This window comes from Suricata suricatta, chromosome X, assembly GCF_006229205.1.
Source record: "Suricata suricatta isolate VVHF042 chromosome X, meerkat_22Aug2017_6uvM2_HiC, whole genome shotgun sequence".
In the NCBI taxonomy this organism is placed as follows: domain Eukaryota; kingdom Metazoa; phylum Chordata; class Mammalia; order Carnivora; family Herpestidae; genus Suricata; species Suricata suricatta.
In genome coordinates, this window is record NC_043717.1 from 56,064,328 (window position 1) to 56,070,308 (window position 5,981).

Here is a 5,981-nt window from a genome sequence, read left to right on the forward strand (position 1 = left end):
CCCCCCCCCCCATAGGAAGTGTGTCTTGGGCTTTTCCCTTATTATTTTCTTTACTTTTTTTTTTCTCTTCTTTTTTTTGGTGGTGGGGGTGGTTATGTTTAAATGAAGTTGCTTTTACAACACCAAAGACTTAATCATCCATTTCCTACATAAAAGGTAGCTACTTTTTTGCATGGACCTCAAGCATATTGTAGTATAGAGGTGGGATTTAAGGAAAGGTATTAAGCAGGATGTGTTGTGGCCTATGAACAAGTAATATATTGTATCATTTATCTTGAATGTATCATAGATAAGCTGCTATATAACGATTGCCAATTCAGATAGCTGTGAAATTAGGTGATGAACTAGTTGTTACTAACCTTCTAATTTCTGTATAACTCTAATTACATGAAACAGAAGTTGGTGTTTTGATTTTTTACTTTGCTTTTCTGTTTTGAGTGTCATTGTAACTACTGTATTGTAAAGGATGGAAAATAATTGCATATGTTAAAAAATTATGAAACTTTACAAAGTAAAAAAAATAATAATAAATAAAATTAAAAAAAATAAAGATTAAAGAAAAATAAAAAAAATAATTATATGCAGCATATGATTGGGTTCATTTTGGTTTCGGCAAACTTATTTCCTCATTATTATAAAAGTAATATGTACACTTTTTTAAAAAGTAGCTTTTGAAAATTATTTTGAAAATTGGGGGCTTTTTTTGGATTTTTTTGTTTTTGTCTTTGTTTTTTGTTGTTTTTTTTTTTTGTTATGCAACAGAAATATTTTAAAAATACAGATCAGCAAAAAGAAGAAAACAAATGCCAGCAAGATGGCAGAGAAGTAGGGAACACTTACCTCCGCACGCCTGCAAACATCGAACTGAGAGGAATTAAAAGCCACAACTTTCTTATTTCCAGGGGTGGAGGTGCATCCACTGACACCTTATTGATATCAGCCTCACGGATGCCAGAGTAAGTGAGTGAAAAATGGAACAGAGATGCTGAGGGAGGGAGTGCCAGCTCAAAGCAGAGCAGGGAAAGAGAGTGCCCCACGCCCAGAGAGTACGGGTCCAGAGGCTGCACAGCACTGTGCAGGGCCAGGAGCATGCAGGATGGCCGTGCAGGTTGGCACAGAATTTTGAGAGCTGCATGCAAGCCAGCCTCACCGCACGCGAGACAGCAGTGCAAGACGTCGGCACGAACAGACCACCAGGGAGGTACAGAGCCCAGGGGAAGAGGAGAGACTGAAGGGAGACCATCGCCCCAGCAGGGCGGAGAGACAAAATTTCCATTCACAGCCACTGCGCGCAGGGAGAGAAATCCGACCCCCTCAGCTGGCTTGCGATCCAGTGGGCCCAGCAGCCACGGCAGCCCGCAGACCTCAGGTGGAGCCAGGGAAGGGCTGGCTCTCCAATTCCCCTGTGCAGTCCCGACCAGAAAGCCGCCTGCCTGTAAGAGGTTATTTTAACTGTGGCGGAAACTTGTAAAGCGGGTGGACTAGGATTTGAAGGCCTAGCAGACCTTAGAAAACCGAAACAATTTGACCCGCCTGTGGCATGGGAAGATTGGACTCAAGAGAGTGGCTGGCAACGCAGGGTCTGAGAGGGACTTGAGGCGCCACCATTATTCTCCCTGCATCTACTATGGCGGGGCCTCAGAGACCAGGCCCAGAGACCCGACATACTTACATCGAACCATGCCCATCCAAGCTGGAGAGCTGGATTCTTCTCTTCGTGCTATTTTATAATTTTTTTTCAATTTTTTCTATCCTAATTATTTTTATTTTTTTTATAATAGTTTATTGTCAAATTGGTTTCCATATAACACCCAGTGTTTCTCCCCACAAGTGCCCCCAACCATGACAATCACCCTCCCTCCCTCCCCCTCCCCTTTCAGTCCATGGTTCATTTTCAGTATTCAGTAGTCTCCCTTGATCTGTGTCCCTCACTTTTCCCCGCTCTCTTTCCCCCTTCTTCTCCCCATGGTCCCCTGCCAGGTCCTAATTATTTTTAAATTTTAAGCTCCTATAATTTTTCCCTTGTTTTCTATTTTCTATTTTCCTATTTCATCCTTCTCTCCCTTTTCCCCCTGGAGTCGGGAAAGACCAAAATTTAACACTGCTGTGATTAGACCAACTCTTACCATCCAGATATTTTTCACTTATGTCATTCCTATCTTTATCCTCTGCAGGTTTTAGTCTCTCAGACTGTCCATTATCTCTAGCTGTCTCTGTGCCCCTGGATTTTTTTCTCTTTCTCCTTTCCTGTCCTCTCTTTTCTTTCCTGCTCCCTTCTTTCCTCTCCCATTTGGTTTGCTTGTTTACCGGATCTGCCAGTGCATTTGCATGCTTGTGTTCCCTTTGTGTTTGTCTCTTTTCCTTTTCAGGGCTACCTCAAAAAACAGACCTAAGCACACATAGTGGAAAGTCTCAAATATCACTGAGTAAGGAAATATATTAATTACAAACACAACAAAAGAAACTGAGAGATGCTATTAAAAGAACATCTCCTGAAACAACAGGCCCTGGACAGTCAAAGAGCCTCCTTTAATAGAGCCATACAAACAGGTGCACAGTGCAGAACGAGCTTTTAAAACTGACAAGAGACAGAAAGCTGGCCAAAATGACGAAACGAAAGAACACTCCTCTAAAGAAATTCCAGGAAGAAATCACAGAGACAGAACTGCTCAAAACAGACACAAGCAACATAACTCAATAAGAATTTAGAACAATTGTCATAAAATTAATCACTGGGCTTGAAAAAAGCATAGAAGCTTCAGAGAAGATATTGATACAAAGACTAGGAACCTTCAACATAGCTGTGACGAGTTTAAAAAGGCTATAAATGGGGTGAATAATAAGATGGAGGCTCCCATTGCACGGATTGAAGAAGCAGAGAGGAGAATAGGTGAGTTAAAAGACACAGTGACAGCAAAAGAAGAAGCCAAGGGAGGAGGAGCCAAGATGGCGGAGAGGAAGGGAGCTCTATAAACTTTGTCTGCCCCATCGATAGAACTGAGAAGGATATTACACTCATCTGCAATAGCGGAAGGAGAAAATACGGACTCCAGAAGGAAGAGAACCTGAAGGATACCTGAGTGAGTGAGTGCGAACTGGGGAGATTGGAAAACGGGCCAGCCCGAGACGGGCAGGGGAGGTGGCAGCCCCAGCCCAATGCAGGGCAAGCGCGCGGAGCTGGAGAGACAAAGGGAAGACACAGAGAGACTGAACACGCTCATAGTACTGTCTCTGGGCAAGAGGTAAAGAACGCTTAACTGCGCTTGGAGAAGCTCACTCCATAGATAACTGCTGGGTAGCCTAAATCCCGAACCCAGGTGGCGCGCAAGGGAAGGAACAACTTCCAGCCCGGCGCCATCTTGGCGAAGAGTCGGCGACCACTACAGCAGCGGTGTCAGGGGTGCTCACTTCGACCTCGGTTTTGGGAATGGGAGCACGCACCTTATTTCCACGGCACATCTTGCCCCCAGCATTGGCCGCGCGAACCCTGAATCCCGGGTGCCAACAGGGAAAAAACAGCCCCCACCTCTGCATGATCCCTGCAGAGAGTTGGCGGTGGTGGAGACCTGGGTGCGTGCGCAGGCTGCAGGAGCTCCCAGCTCATTTCCAGCAGCTCCTGGCGCTGCCTCAGGCAACAGCTGCGCACTCATTCCTCCCCCAAAGCTAACGGGATCCCCGCTGGGGGTTGGGTCTGTGACAGTGCACACATACTTCACCTCCTGCTGCACATCTCGCCTCAGGCAGGGGCAGCGGAAATCCCAGCCTGAGCAAGACAAACCGATTCCTCCACCTAAGAAGCCAACAACCAAAACAAAAAAATCTCATCTGTGGTAGCATAAAAAGTGCATGGACTGGAACTTTGGACCAAGGCGGGCCTGGAAAATACAACTCAACGGCGCTCAACCACCACAAAAGGAGATCCGACTCATTAGAGTGGCCTACAATTCCTAGTTCAGCAGAGCTTAGTGTGCAGCCTATCTAATCTCTGCAGACACCAAGGCAGAGCCTCTGAGAGCAGCCTCCAAGACCTATCACATCAAACCACTCCTATCCACGCGAGGGAACTGCTGTTTTATTGTTGTTGTTGTTGTTGTTGTTGTTTGCTTTTTTTATAATTTTTTTCTTTTTTTCTTCATTTTTTTTCTTTTCCCCTTTTTGTGTACGTATTTTTTATTATTACTTTTTTTTTACTTAAACTTTTAAAAATTTTTACTCCTCATTTTCCTTTCTCCTTTCTCCCCCCTTTTTTTCTTTTTTTCTTATTATCTTCTTGCAATCCAGATATATTCTCCTATATCTCATCCCTACCTCTCCCCCTCAACTGGTCATACACGTTTAGACTGTTCACTGTCCTATGTTCCCTCTGACCCCCTTTATTTATTTTTTTCTTTTTTTGTTCTTTCTTTTTTTCTTTCTTTTTCTTTTTCTTTTCTTCTCCTCTTTTCGTCTCTTTCTTCTCCATTCTCTTTATTTTCTTTCCCCTGTTAATGTGTTTCTTTGTTTGATTTGTCTGTGCGTTTGTGTGTTACTGTTCCCTCTGTGTGGGTATGTCGGTTTTGCTTCTTAGGGCTACACCAAGAAACAAGCCAAAGTGTGCATGACAGCGAGTCCCAAATATTGCTGACTAGAGAAATAAAATATTCAAAGGCACAACAAGAGAAACTGAGAGACACCATTAAAAGAATATTTCCTGAAACGACAGGCCCTGGACAGTCAATAAGCCTCCTTTAACAGAGAAATATTAATAGGTGCACAGTGCACAATGAGCTTTCTAAGGTGACAGGAGACAGAAAACTAGCAAAAATGACAAAACGAAGGAACTCTCCCCTGAAGAACCTCCAGGAAGAAGTCACATCCACAGAACTCCTCAAGACAGATCTAGACAACATACCGGATCAAGAATTTAAAAAACTTGTCAGAAAATTAATCGCTGGGGTTGAGAAAAGCATCAAAGAATCAACTGAGACAATCACTAGGCAATATAATGAGTTTAAAAAGGCTATAGGTGAGGTGAATAACAAACTGGAGGCAGCCACCTCACAGATTGACGAGGCAGAGAGATTAGGTGAATTAAAAGATATAGCAAAAGAGGAAGCTAAAAAAAAGAGAGAGAAATTAATCCAGGAGAAGGAAAAGAGAATTCGAGACCTGAGTGACACAATCAAACGGAATAACATCTGTATCATAGGAAATCCTGAAGAGGAAGACAGAGAGAAAGGGCCTGAAGGGATACTAGACCAAATTATAACTGAGAATTTCCCAAATCCAGGAAAAGAAATAGACATTCAAATTCAAGAGGCACAAAGAACCCCCATAAGACGTAACATGAATCGGCCTTCAGCACAACATATCATAGTGAAACTGGCAAAATATAAAGATAAAGAGAGAATTCTGAAAGCAGCTAGGGAGAGAAGGGCCCTCACATACAAAGGGAAACCTATCAGAGTGGTTACAGACCTATCGAATGAAACTTGGCAGGCCAGGAAGGAATAGCAGGAAATCTTCAATGTGATGAGCAGAAAAAACATGCAGCCAAGAATCCTCTACCCAGCAAGCCTGTCTCAAAATAGAAGGAGAGATAAAGGTTTTCCCAAATGAACAAAAATTGAGAGAATTCATGACCACCAAACCAGCCCTACAGGAAATCCTAAGAGGGACTCTATGAGGGAAAGATCGCAAAGAATACAAGGTGCCAAAGACACCACTTTAAACATGAATTCTAGGGAGAACACAATGACTCTAAACCCACATTTCTCTAATAACACTGAATGTAAATATACTGAATGCTCCAACCAAACGACACAGGGTAGCAGAATGGATAAAAAAAACAAAACCCATCTATTTGTTGTCTACAAGAGACTCATTTTCGACCAGAAGACACCTCCAGGTTGAAAGTAAAGGGATGGAGGAATATCTATCATGCGACTGGAAGCCAAAAGAAAGCTGGAGTAGCCATACTTATATCAGACAAACTGGACTTT